Source organism: Primulina eburnea, unplaced genomic scaffold, assembly GCF_022965805.1.
Source record: "Primulina eburnea isolate SZY01 unplaced genomic scaffold, ASM2296580v1 ctg739_ERROPOS11973397, whole genome shotgun sequence".
Classification (NCBI taxonomy): Eukaryota; Viridiplantae; Streptophyta; class Magnoliopsida; order Lamiales; family Gesneriaceae; genus Primulina; species Primulina eburnea.
The window spans coordinates 2,819,986-2,835,462 of record NW_027331510.1 but is presented as its reverse complement, the minus strand read 5'-3'; the positions used below and the strand labels follow the sequence as shown (position 1 = coordinate 2,835,462).

At 38.0% G+C, this 15,477-nt stretch overlaps 1 pseudogene; it reads right to left on the bottom strand.

The window, feature by feature from the left end:
- Nucleotides 1-57: 57 nt before the first annotated feature.
- On the bottom strand, nt 58-14,307 carry LOC140821775 (mediator of RNA polymerase II transcription subunit 12-like; annotated as a pseudogene).
- Between the last annotated feature and the right edge of the window lie 1,170 nt (nt 14,308-15,477).

Genomic DNA, 15,477 nt, shown 5'->3' with positions numbered 1-15,477 from the left:
TACGAGATTTTTCAGATTTATATCCAACAAAAGCATCAAACCAAACAGAGACTGCGATCACCAAGAAGCCACAATTCATAACTAAGAGACTAAATGTAACAAAATATAGCTGAGCATGGAAGAAGCTACAAATTGTACCTGGTACATCAGACTCAGCTCAAAGAAAGGAAAACCCTTATCTATATATATACAACCACCTCTGAATTGTGGCAAGAATTGCAGTCCAGAATGGTAAAAGACAAAGGGTTAGTGATGACTGGATGAGCAGTACCTGAAATTCCATACCCTGGAAATCCAGCATAATGTAATGACTCAGATGCCGCGCCCCCCCGCCCCCCAAATTAACAAGGAGCCTTGCAGCAGCACCCGGGTGGGCCACCAATGCCACGCCCCAACACCCCCTCACACCCCGAGCGTCATGGCCGGGAGATGTGCATGAAACACGAGGGGTTCTCAGTCAGCGACATGGGGAAACTTTGTCACAAAACAATTCAAAAATGAATTTTAGTTGAATCAGCTGTCTTCATCTACTGTTCCAATATACGTGAGATCTGTTTTCCTCATTCTCACTGCCCCCCTGAGCCAATTGGATGCCTTTAAGTTAGTATGATCAGTGCCACTAATTCCAGCAGAGCTGACTGAAGGCTGGCTCGATCCAGCTCCATCCTCTAACAGGATCCATCTGTCAATCTCCATTTCAAGGTCTTGCTGCAATGACTGCAAGTTGGATTTCATATTTGGGGTGGAACGGATTGGCAAGACTGTATTCCTCTGAGGCGGGCTTGTATTACTACGATTTAACATGGTTGCCGGATGGCTGGGCTGTAGAAAAGCAAGGGCATCGGATGGAATTGATGGGGGTTGGCAAGAGATTGAGCACTGAACAGAGGGATGAAGAATCGGCATGGCAGTTTGAATGCGCCACCGAATGGTCTGTGGTAATTCCATGCGATCCAAGTCATTCTGCGTCAATACATGATAAAGAAGGCTTAGTGTCCCATGACATGAGTTTTAACTCTTAATACATAAATATTCGACCCATTAAATAGAGTGACCTCTGGAGATAAGCTTGAAATACAAGACAATAGTAGACCTCAACAGTGATGCCAAACCAAGCTGACTCAAATTTACTCGATTCATGTTCAAAATTATTCAGCTTGATTAATGATATTTTTGTTAACATAATTTTTTAGAGCAATTTTTGCTAATAGCTTGCAACTTTCATATATTTATTAATTTATTATTAATAATATATATAGCATACTTAAGATGGAACAAGTAATTATTCAAGTTTTGATTCTCAATAATTATGGATGGAACAAATCAACCTCGAATCCGAAAATCTAAGTCAAGCCAAGTTCAAGCCTAAATAATTCATATTTGGGATAAGGGCAGAGTTTCAAGCTCAAATATGATGAAAAAAAAGTAGTATCAGTTCCACTCGATTCACTTGCTTCCCTAGCACTTTTAACACAATATTTTAACAACTGGAGGGAAGTCAGAAAGCACACTGATAATTGGCAGGTTAAATAATAAGTACCTGCATGCTTTGAGCCGCTTCACGATCAAAAACAGCATACTCCTTACTGCATTCAGTAGGCTTGGATTCAGACTTAAACCTCAACCAGCTTGGCTGATGGCTGCTCAGTAGCACATGTAGCACTAACAGTAAACAATCAAATAAACTATCCCCAGATAAAAGTACAGCAGCAGTTGATGAAATCTCCATAAAAGAGTCCACGTCTCTTTTAGATGAAACAAAAGCAGGAGTAACAAAATGACCGGCATCTTCATGCACAACCCTGCTTCCAAGGAGGCGTAAAATCACTGGAGCAAGGGTATATCTCATATTACGTCCTGAAGGCTCCCTAAAAAAATAACATTGGGGAACAGGTTAGATAATTAGCCGCAAATAAGGAAGACAAACATATTTTTGCTGAAAATACAAGCAAATTCAACGACCTCTACCCACAGAACAATTGTTTCAGAACGGAAATTGAAAAATCAATGGTCATCCACTTCATCATGCCAAACATATCCATTATGCATTGCATAGTGGATGGTGGATGTGAGCCTTTATGACCGAACTACGTAAATCCTGGGTTATGTTCTATCCTTTCTTCATTACATTTTTATTTCTTTTCGAGTTTTGACAAAAATAAAAACTAAAATTACCTGTCAGCGCAAATAAGAGGCAATAATCTGAGAAGGAACTGCAACCGCAACGTCAAGGAGGCTCGCAATGCCGCGGGAGAAGGTGGAACAGTATCAGCTGACCCAGTCGATTGTCTAGATATTCCAGGACTGCCACTTTTCCCACTCTTCCTGGTGCTACTTTTATTTGCAGGACTTCCTATTGTAGGAAGGGGTGCTGCAGCTTGCTTTCCAATGCCATGAGTAACTGTATTTATTTGTTGTTCAATATTACTCATCTGCTTGATCATTTCACTGGCAAAATTACTACGCAAGTCATCAGAGCCTTGATCCAAACAAGGAAGAACTAGTTTTATAAGAGCTCTCTCAGGTCACGTGCTGCTGACTGACAATAAAGCCTTCCACATCCAAAATACCAGGTCCTTTTCCAAACTGATTAAAGTCAGATCCATCATCTACCACTTCTCCTTCTTCAAGGGCACCAGCTTCAGATTTCCATTTTTCTGCTCTGTTGATCACTGGATTTGAATCAGGTGGGCACCATCCCCATGGCTTCCAGAACTGGGGTTTCATACAGGGTTCTTTCAGCTCAGCGGCAATATTTATTACTTTCTGTCTAATTGATTTTTTCCCATAGAGAACTTCCCAGCCTCTCAACAACCATTTTGCCTGTGAGAGCATGGAGTCCTCCAGTGACTTCCCCAAAAGATGGACAACCTCGGAGAACAAGGGCGCAGCATCAGGCCTGACCAATAACCTGGTGAGGATGATTTGGACAAAATTGCTCTCATTTTCAGAAGCAGCATGTTTGTCAGAACCAGATGAGAAAGATCTTATAGCCTCTGTCAAGGGGATGTCGTTTTCCATCTTTTCATTGATAGCCTGCTCGTTTAGCAGAAGCCTGAGCTCAACCCACTGCCAATGAAATCTAGCAGGTTGAAGGGTATCCAAAACATGTATAAGTTTGCCCATAAGCTTTTTCACATTGTCTGCACAAATTTTTTTCAACTCACCTTGACTAGAGATCCAATTCCCGTCATCCAATTTAATTACAGGCTGCGGCATTTTACAATCTATGAGGGAATCCAGAAAAAGCCTAGAACGGAGAGGGATTATGACAGCAATTTTAAAACTGATGTCTGAACCAATAGATTCTAGCACGGACACAAATTCAGAGACAAGGGTATCCGCTGATATGAGATTATATAACCCACAAGTGTCCCTAAGACATATCTCACGAAAAGGCAGGTGCTTTATGGCATCACTCATTGTGACAAACATGGATTGATAAAGCTGATGAAGATCTTCACGTACTCCAATGATAACATCCAGGATGGGCCTCCATATGACAAATGAAAATATGGAAAAGGCTGGAGGAAAAACTAAGTCCACAGATAACGTCCGCTGCATTCTGGAAAGAGCTACAATTGAGGCTTCACCCAAGAGCTCAACAATGAATCCATCTGAAACAGTTCTGCAGTTCCCCACAAGCACCCTAAACCAGTTCACAGAAACTTCAATCAAATTTTCCACCTTTAAAACCCCCGTCGAGCGTGCATTTCCATTCGCATTGGATTTCAAACTCCTAGCCAACTGAATTAGATCCAACCCTTCCTTCAATTTGAAAAGGGAAACCATTCTCTCCAGGCTAGCGACTCCTTGAAGAATTGCCCCAATAATGAGTGCAGAAACAGCAGCCGTAGTTCTCGCAGTTCTTCCAAGAATCCCTTTATTAAAATGGTTTGCACTTTCGTTGGTTAAATTTGCATCAAAGTCATGGGCATCAGGAGACAGCTGAACATGGTTACGAGGAGCTTTCCCAGGGGCAAAAGCTTGCATGAGAACTGAGGAAGCTTCTGTAGCAAGAGCAACCTCAAAGACCCGGCTTTGGCGGTCCCCGAGTGCTTCCTTCAATATGCATAGGCATGTGATATGTACACGTAAAAGCCGTCGGGCAACATGTAGTGGGCTAGAAGGGGAAGGGGAAGGAGCATTTAGGTGATAATTGCTAGCCACTAGATCAGGAATTCTAGCAATCGATTGTCCAACGTTATTAACAATTGCGGCAATAGCAGATGACACCAGTGAAGGGTCGCCTTCCTGTGCAGCTCCACCAGTTTGTCTCATGCAGTCCATCAGCCCCATCACTAACTGTTGAGCAATCTTATAGCCATCATCCCACTTCTCCATGCTAGGATTTTTGTTTGTCCCAGGTCCAAAAGGCTTTCTATCTTTGTTGTAAAAATAGTGAGAAGATTCATTTACAATTCTTTGTGCAATCTCTTTCATGCTCAACCCAACTCTAGACAGTCGAACACCAGTTATCTTTTGCCGGAAATAATCATCAAGATCTTCCACACCATTGGGGACTCCAAGGGGGAAGCTAAAATCCCCTTCCAAAGATCTTCCAGATTCAAGTTCAGAACCAAGTCTTTTATCACAAGAAGATTTGAAGGTCTTCCCCCATTCAACAACACTACCTACATTGCTATACCTTCTCAAAAGATAACGAGCATAAACTAAAGTTGGTGAACCAGAAAGCCGGCCATTAGAAGCCAAGACAGAAGCACAACGATCCATTGTGGCAGACAAGGTTTCAGGTATAAGATCAGCCGCGACAATTATATTCTCGTACCTGAACCAGAGGAATAAATAACTCGGTGAGACGGAGGGAGATCGATGACTATAACCTCAAAGACAATGAAGAATGACTTTATTTTCAAAAAGTAGATCGAAGGATGAGAAACAAAATATAGACATTTGTTTGAAGGAGTAGAAATAATATTGAATAAAATAACCATTTCACATGATTTATAAGTACATCTTATAGGACATTCAAAAAATAAATAGATGAAATCCAAATTCCAAATATCGTACAACTTGCTGTTGAAAAAGATGTATGTATCCCTTCTTTCCCAGCATAAAAAATACCATGGCTACACTTCCTGAACAACTATTTCATTCTCACTCCTTCAGATTTTAAATAGGAGTTTTGTAATCTTCGTAAACACTAGATTTGGTTTCTGGGAAATGGAAAGCAAGTAAACGAAGCATAATTTCCTCCATTGGGACTTAAGAAAAAAATCTGGATTTGAGGCTCAGGTATAAGTAGGGTTGCATTATTTCAAACACCAACCAATACCTCCAACTTTGAAATCAAACAGATTTCCTCTTAATTTTAGTTGCTGTTTTCTCTTAACTTCCTTCCATCTCCATTTCCAACACACCTATGATGGTCTTGACGTGAGGCTAGCCATTCAAAATTCAAGGAATTATTAAGACTGGCTACTTTTCAGTTTCAAATACTTAAAAGGACATGCTCCCTCGCAGAGGTTTTTCCGGCTAACCTTAATTCACGGTCTACAGAGTTCTAAAAAAGTATAAAATGTTTATAGAGCAATTAAAAATAGGAAGAAAAAGAGCATAGAAATCCAAAGGAAACCTGCGTATGGATGATAAAAGAAATGCCTCCCCCACTTCACAAGCATGGTATTCCGCCGCCCTAGGAAGCATCGGGATATTTCTTCCGTGAGTTGGGGTGGTAGAACTAGTATTGCCAGGAAGTTTTTGTAACAACCGTAAGAGAAATCTTGTTGCTGAAACTAATTCATCACAAACATCCATGATGTATAAAATTGCTGATAGTTCATCTTCACCAAGCCTCCATCGAGTGGAGCATCGCTCTTCAGCAGCCTGAAAAGTCCTACCATATTGACTAATCTTGGTTGTAGTCTTTTCAGCCTCTTCTATAAGCTGCTTTACAGAAGATATCAACCATACAGCCATTGTCCTCTTCTCTAGAAATCGCATCTGCTTCAGCAGTTTTCCTATTGAAACAACATCTACAGAGTGTGGCTTTCTGGTCCCAGTAACTGATTTTGCCACATCATCAAAACCAGTTCTATGGTGTGGGCACCCTATCCTACTTTCACTCACATGGCTCGTGGATGCTCCCTGGCTACCTTCAATTCGGGCAGCAGCTAATTGTGAAAGACTTTGAGTTTTACGGCCAGATTTCTGCCTACCCCTTGATGCCAACTTGACAGGCTTGGGAGGTGGTTCTGCTTTATATGTATCTGTAAATTTCATGCCCTTTCTAACCCACCATGATTCTTCTTCATCCGCTAAATTTGACTGTGTGTACCAGCTCTGTTCCTCGCTCAATTTTTGTCTCTTCGCTCTCCTGCATTCTTCACATCCGGCTATTTCTTCAGTGACATCTGATTTACTATTTTCCCCAACCGGCTTCTGCAGACTACCTTGAGATTCATCAACTCCAGCTTCTGTCAAGAATGAAGTTGGAAATTGCAACAGTGCAGAGATGGAAGCCTTTAATTCTTCTAGCTTAGTATCATTGTCAACATTTGTGGTTGATGAATAGGATGTTCCCTTTAAACACCATTGATCGATAGAAGATGAAGAGGCATTTCCAACTCGAGAACCTCGGCGATCCTTTCTTTTCTTCCCAGAAGTGTTTATCTCGGCTGTAGTTTTATTGTATCCTGATAGCCTATGAAGTACCAGTCGGCGTTCATTTGAGTACACATTCATTGCCTCCAAAATTTCAGGTGATTCAACAATATGAGCTTCTTTCAAAACTTCCATTACATAGGGAGGTGGCAACTGCTTTAAGATTTTGTGATGTCTCTTACGTCTTTCCAGGTCACTCATAGGACCATTCCCATCCATTATTCCACTTACAATCAGCTGCCTGACATATACTGGGGGGCTAAAGATACCAGACACCATACATTCTCTTATCAAAAGTTGCAGTCGCTTAAAACCTTCTCCATTATGTACTTCATGTTGATCAATCCAACATACAATAACATCGTGCAAAGGACCAGGGCTCTCAAAACAACCCGAAAAATCTTTTCTAGTCCGATCGCAGCAATGATATTTTTGAATATTACTCGCCTTTAATTTTAGAAGTCGCATAGCCAAAAATATCTGAGAGAAGTCTTTTTTACCAGAGAATTTCAATCCATGCGGAGGAACAGTACGAAAATCCCTAAATTCACAAGTTGCCCACTCGCAAATGAAGAAGACAGAACAGAGTAATGATGAATTCACTGTATCAATATATTTCAGTGACATGTGCAAACAGGGGCTCACTTCTGCAAGCCATCGTTCAGCAACAGGTCCATCCCAAAGATTTTCGAAGAGCAACTTGTAAGAAACTCCAATATCTCCATGCATGAGAGCTTGGTCCAATAGCTGCAAGGCTTTAGCCGCGTTATGACCAGGATGATGTGGTCTGGCAGTTCTAGATAGGATCTCGGCACGTTTTTTAATAGATGACACAATACCATGAAAGGAAAAGGATTCCACGTGAACTTCTGGATTTTTGTCTTTATGAACTCTAGCAACTTCAATTTTCCCATCCCTCGGCTTTCCAGTATCTTTGGTTATTCTTGATAAATAACTTCCATCATTTACCATATGACTTATCACACTCGTTGGCAGAGGAAAACAATGCAATGCAACAAAAGTATCGGGTACAGCTAAGATTAAATATCGAAGCATCTCAACAACAGCAGAAAGAGTATATGCCCGCCGAGAATTCTCGACAAGATCAGAACCTCCAGGAGAAGGCTCTCGGATGAAACGAACAGCTATCCCCGCCAAACTGCGAACATAAATCTGAGATAAAACCACTGTTTCTATCACACCATATATTATGGGCAATAACAACTGCAGGACACATAGCAATTCCTTTTCCTGCAGCAACATGATTTAACGCATTAAAACCCAGAAGAAAACAAATTCAACACAAGCCAAATATTTCCCACACATCGAAAACAAACAGGGAAGGAGCTATACCTGTAGTTGATGGAGGACCCAATCAATAATAAGAGAAGGGACAAGCAGTCCTTCATTGTGATGCCAATGAATAATCCTAACCACGTACCACCATTTTGTGTAGAGAGAAGGTTCCTCGCCGTCCATGACTGGTGAAATTTGCTGTGCCAATTGACGACCGATCACGAAAGTTTAAAGATGAATGAGAATTGTTTCTTGTAATAAATTCATCCAAGAGAAGCTGCAAATATTCGATAACATCTTTTGTCCATTGATCTGAACGTGTCAAATGGATTTTGTCATGCAACCCTGAAGAGCTATTGGAAGTGGCTGGGCGAACCTTCATGATTAAACCATAATCCATCTTTCAATGTAATAAAAGTCAACTAAGTAAAAGAAATATCTTTGAATTATTTTTTCCCTTTTTAAAGGATCCATACCTGATTAAGATAGGTTACTTTGATGAACCATGTTGCTCTCAGTAAAGGAACATTATTTCTAATAAGAACTTCAAAAAGTGAATTCTTTCTATAACCATGAGGAACATGGTCAGCCAACACACGTAATCTTTTATGTGGTTGAGACAAACCCTGCCAAAGGGCTCAAATGTTATATCAAAACTGCTTTGCTGGACATTTTGATAACACTAAAAACAAAATCACATGAAGCATAACTAGGCAATGGAAAAGAAACACATAACAACATCATCATATAATTTAACATGGAAACATGGTTTAACATCTAAAAACATATGCATAGAGAAACAAACCAGTCAGTACAATAATGAGCATTTAAGAAGTTCCCAGGTAATTTGATGCACAGTGATATATGATCAGCAATAAGTAATATTAGAAAGAGAGGCCAAGTCTGCCAGAAAGTCCTACTTAAATCTCCATCACTTGCAAGTCTAACATCATGCGCCAGACAAAAAACTACAAATAAGTACATAGCTCACTCACCAACACACTGAGATAGAATGCTGCAGCGCTAATCTAAACAATTAGAGAATAAAACAGATGGAGGCTTGAAGTGTCTCATGTTTAAATTTAATATCTACTGTGGATCGCTATTAATGATCATTATTTGAACCCCCAATATATGAACAATTTTATAATTATGGCAACTAGAAAAGAAAATTCATTACCCATAAAACTAGAAATCAACATCACAAGCATAATCTAATTTTAGGAATGTATATCACATCTCCGTATCATATGCGGCAAGGGGGTAAGCTATAACGCGTATTGAAGCATTGTGCACTAAGTCCAAGGGCATTTTTTGCCTTTAGGTGCCTTGAATGTCATGCTATAAAGCATATTTTGATGTCATGACAGAGTTCAATAATCAATAGGACCGTTCCATTCAAGAGCAATGCATGATGCATCGAATAATTCAAGGGAATCCAATTTTGTTATTTAACCTGAATAGAATAAACGCAGTCATATAAGTAAATCGCAAATCATACAGATAATTTGCACAAATGTTGCGAAGCTAGCAAAAGTTTGTTCATTAAAGGCTTTGCTTTCATACTTTTCAACCAAAATAATATCCATGTTCGCAACAGTGTCATCTAAAATCAGAGAACACTTGACAGAATAAGAATAGAATGAATATATCAATTCATGCAGCAAGTTCACACATTAAATAGAGCACGCAAACCTCAATCCATTTCTTTCGGAAGTCCTCCCCGTATGATCTTTGCTCGGGGAAGATGCCAGATTTAGTTAATAATGCACCAGAAAGTGGAACACCGTAAACTTGGCCAGCCTACACCGATCACAAGAACCAAATACATGTAAAATTATCATGTGAAATAAAATGGAAAAAGATCTCTCTGTCAACTTTGAGGATGAGTGGGGAAGAGTGAAACACCTTGCGCTTTTGAGCACGAGACTCGTTGATGGCTCTGTGACATTTTCTAATGGCCTGCATATAAATTTAGATTTCTCAATTCAAATCCAACCATGATTACAGATGAAAGCAAATAACAAGTGTGCTTGTAAAGTCATTGAATATACCGAACAATAAGGGATTTCTTCTTGTTCATATTTTCATGTCATACCTCTTTGCTTTTGAGAATGATAGGCTTTGTAAAAGCAGCAACCTGTGATAGTGAAATTTCTCTGGCTTCCTGATTTAGTTAAACCACAGAAACTAGATATGAGGATAAATGAAGAAAAAGCAATGAGAAACCTAATGTGAACAAAGGAGTTGCAAAAATTACATCAAGTCCTTCAACCGTCTCTCTGTAACCAGATTGCACATACTCCCTGGTAAGTGCTTCCTCAGGACAATTTGGAGATTGCGGATGGAAGTCAGGTGGCCCAAGCCTATAAACATCAAATAAAGACTAAGTAGGATAACAACAATAGCAAAACATTGTGCACAAACTTGGAAACAATCCTCAGAACATAAAACAGGACGAGGACGATAAAACAAAGCATAATGGTCTTTCTAATGTTCTAACTCGGCAGTTATATATAGAGAACAAGAAAAAAGAAGCAAAATTAATTATTTGCCCATGCAAAATCGGAAAATCCGAGGAATCACTGAAAAGAAGCCATGTTACTTAGAACTTACCGTGAATTCAATTGTTCTTTATCACACCTCAATCTGTACGGTGCGAGCTGTGATGAGCGCCTATAAAAAAAACGTAAACATCTCATTTAAGGGTGAATAAATTATTAAACAACGTGACTTCACCAGATAATACTCACAGAGAAAATTATCAAACTTAAGATGTGACTTTTGACATGCCACCCCTACCAGGTAAACCATCATATCGAGACCATTAAATTTGTTTGACATAAAGTTACGATACAGAGAGACGAAAGCGTGAGTTAACCAGGTAACTGCTTCAATACCAAACATGCCAGAGTCTGCTGGAATGCATTTAAATGCAAGAGGATCACGCATCACTAAGAAAAGGCAAAACCATAGCAGCATCTACTTTATAAATAAAGGTGAGGCCAATTTCAACAAGAAAAAATTCGCATCACCATTGGAAACTTGTCCCTATTATGCAACCCTTCTCAAGTCACAGCGACTACAGTAGTTACCACGGACAAAAGACAGATTTTGCAATTTCAGACAAGGTGATATCCAAAGATTTTTATTTTTTTAAAGGATACCCAAAGATTTTAGGAACACAATGGGTGAAACATTTTCAAACTAAAATACCATTAACATGGATATAAGTAACAAAGTCAATTAATCTAATACCCACTGTTTACCAACTCAAGATGTGCACATCCTATCATGTGCATGGATTCTCAAAATTCTACAATGCGCCCTTCAAACATTTAATAGCATACACAAATAGGAAACTGATAATTAACTTGAGCATATGTGCACAAAAAAACTATGTTTCCGGAATATAAGAAAAAAGAAAGGCATAAACACGTGTCACAATATGAGGATGCAGCAGCTTAAACATTCCAAATCTGGCGATGACCGAAAAACTTTTCTTGATAGTTCAAAAAAAACATGTTCCATAATTGGATCATTGATACATAGATATTTAGCATTCTCTAGTCTCTACTTCACACGATTTAGTACCATTCAACATGGGGTACCAGGTAAAACATGACATGCCAAAGTATTGAGAAGGACAAACAGCCGTGTGATGCCTTTGTTTGTTGCATAAGAAATGTCAAACACTTGTCTATGTACTTTAGGTAGTATGACCCTGCGGTGTATAAATTCTGGGATATACTTTTAAGTGTTCTGTCAGGTTTCATAATATCCCAATACTGGAATAATTGACAATAATCTTAAGGCGTTATAAGGCTTTGCCAATCACGTGTTAAGAAGCTCGGGGACCAAAAAGATAAAGAAATGCCACTTTCTTGGAGGGGAAAACATTTAAAGAATCAGAAACTCATTATTCATAAGACATAAATTTTAATTGAATCGAATAGAAACCTGTCATCATCAATGAGAAAAGAATTATCGGTGCCGAATTGCCAGATGTTCGACATAACAGCTTAACAATGTGATCTAATGTCGCAAACTCGAAATAAAGGATTAAAAAGTGTCAATCCAACTCTGTGGACTGTGTAGTCAAGCCAAGAGTAACTAAGTTGGCAACTGGGAAGCGAAAAGAGTAGGGAAATTGGCTGCTAAAGCTTAACACTCAGTTGAGACACATCACAGGTTATAAAGGTTACTGAGTGAAGCAACTCCGTGGACCAAGTTCAGTATACGTTAAGGTGAAGAGAGTGAGTCCAATACAGAGTGACCGAAGGACTGTTATAATCTTCAAGATTCAAGAAGCACATCAGAACTTCTGAGAGTTTTTCCTTGTGGAGAAAAAGTGAGAAACTGGATGAATTTGTACAAGTGCTTGTACTTGTAATCCAAAGACATTGTTCATAGTAGAGCCTCCCGTGGATGTAGGTCCAATGTAGTCGCCGAACCACGTAAATTCCAATGTTCTTACTTTCTGTCATTGATATATGGTTTCTCATGCGGATTATTAATTGAATATTCAGATTGAAAAGGGTTTTGTGTGATTGAGTTTTTGATCTACTATAGAATCGATTTTCTGATAGATAAACTCTGCAAACAACAATGATGCAGTTGTGTGTCCAACTTTCAGCAATTGTCAACTGAGACTCCACTACACAATACGTAAATCCATGTACGTGTAGATTCATGATGCATGGCCGAGTATAGAATTAATTACCTCGAATTCAGAGAAAAGTTGGGAGGGACTGCAGACGGATCAGCACGGGCTGTTTCCCTTGCTTGTATCCCACTAATTGCACTGCTATTAACTGCACTGGTGCAGCTACCAGAATGATACCTTTGCATCTCTTGCAACAATTATCTGCATGCTGCCACCAGCATCGAGCTGCAACAAAATATATGCTGCACAATCTGTGATTGTAATTTCTCCAGAACATAGGATATTGGAGAGCAAGTCATGACAGAACTTATAAGAAAATACCAAGGGAAATGCTGATGGAACATGCAGACAAAGCATGTGCGTCAAAACATAAATATTGAGAAAAATAAAAGTTTCACATTAATATAAAATATATAAACAAATATTAATTCCCTGTAGTACTTGACTGCCGCGTGGTCATAAAATTCATAGCATAGACGCCTAAAGAGTCTCATATCATGATGAGTGATTATAACATGAAGCTAATGTGTTGGAGGAACATCTAACTATATATCCTTGGGATGAAGAAAATAGAAAATTATAAAAAGAGGTTTCATTAAATGCGAGAAAGTTGTCTTATTAACCCAAAACAGATTTAAAAACATAGATTGACCAACTAAATGGGGACACCATAAACAAATCGATGTCATCAAAATGCTTTCTAAATTTCTATCCGTTATCTAACCGCTTGCTACACCAAGTCTGAAGGAAAATCCTTCTTGAAAAAATGCATTTAAATACTTCATAACTGATTACCCTGGTATGAAACACATCACAGAATATGGATCTAAAATGCATATAAGAAGAAAAACCAAGGCTTCTATATTTCAGTATTGATCAGTGGAAAAACCACTTGAAGTTACGCTACGAATTTATTAGGGTGACAAAGAATACTATATTTACCTCTAACCGAAACACATCCATTAATGCAAAAGAGATCAACCACCTGAAAATCAAGTAAATCCATACTACTACTCCGCCCGAACTCCGGATTGCCCCGGAAACATGGAGCACTTCAAACATAAATACCAAAAAGGAAAGCCACTAATTCTCTCTCTCTCCCCCTCCCTCCACCGCCCACAAAGAACGAGTTCAAGAAAACCTTGAATCCGTAACTTAAACATAAACAAGCAAACTGCACCACCTCTACTCCTTAGCAAATCTACACTCATTTAAACTATCATATAAATTAAACGGAGCCAATCAAAAAAGATCACGTAAAATATTACTAACAAAAGATTACACTTCCAATTTTCAGCAAGTGGAAGAAACCAATCGAAACAATACCTGATAAGTAAAACACCGTAACTTCAGAAATTCCCGAATCTGTTCAGACAATGAGCCCTGAATTTGAACTTCGAAGTTCCAGAGTTAGGCTAAGGATCAAATCAACAAAACCCAAAAGCTAGGGTTTTTTCACAATATAACTTGAATTGAGGATCCGATAGAGGAAATTCGGAACCCAAAAAGAAAGATTGAAATGTGAGCGTGAAAAAACAAAAGCTTATGTAAGATTAGGAATTGAAATCGAGTAGGTATAATCCAATTGCGGGATTGCTAGTGCAAGTGCTTTTGCTGTATGTATCGACGTATGTATATGCGCGACATATAATAGTTTATATATATATTTAGAGAGAGGTGGGGAGAACGAAGAGTCTTTGTTGACACCGGAGGAATGGAGCTTCGGGGGGTGGGGTTTGACTACCTAGCTTATTTTAATTTTAAATTTTTTTTTTTTTTTTTGGGATTCTGATGAAAAAAATCATGAATTCTTCTTTTTAAAAAGTAAAATCATTACATTTTTATCGTCAACAAAAATCATTAAAATTTTCTGTTACAGTTTTTTTACAGAATTTGGTTTCGTTTCGAACGAATTCCAATCAAAAAAATTCAAAAAATTACATATATTGATTCCATTTATTATTCTAGTTGAAAAAAAAAAAAAAAACATAAAACCTATTACGGAATGAGTCAAGTAACTGTACAATACAAAATATGATAACGACTCTTTTTTCAAACAAGAATATGATTTCTTAACTTGAATTGTTGTTTTTTCGAACGATTCAGGAAAAAAATTCATAAGTTAGAATGATGAAATTCATTTTTTAGAAAGTTCAATTAATTCAAATCAAATTTGAATTAGAGAATGGTCATTAAATGTATATATTAATTATATCAGATATATCATCGAAATATCACTCGAATTTGAATGGATTGTCGAGGTTTATATACATATTATGAAAGACATCAAGAATAATCAAATTCGTGAATGATTTCAATGAGCATAATGCTTCACATACCAATTGTGCATGCTATTATATCATATAATAGTGTACATATATGTTAAAATGTATTCCTTAATTTCAAGTAGTTGGAAATCAAAAAAATCTTGAGTGTAAACATTCGGTTTAAAACAGTTATTTTTTGGTATAAAATAGTGAAAAAGGTTTATTAAAAAAATTGAATAAAAAACCTAAAAAACCACGTTCATGGCTTTTCCAAGTATATTTTTAAAAAGCAAACAAAAAAATCATTTATGGAGTGAAAAACAAGGAAATTTAAAAATACTCTTTTTGTTGGAAGAATTTTTGTCCTCCAAAAGCTAAGCCATCTGTCATGTCTTAAACCCAAAATGCAAAAATTCCGTGCAATATCAAATAAAATATTATTAGAGTTGAAAATCTATCGTATAAAGAAAGAGTAAATCTCTGTAAGACGGGTCAATCGATCGATATTCACAATAAAACGTAATACTATTAATATAAGAAGTTTTTTTCATGGATGATCCAAATAAGAAATCTATCTCATAAAATACGACGGTCGACCATATCACGTAAGTTTTTGCTCAAAGA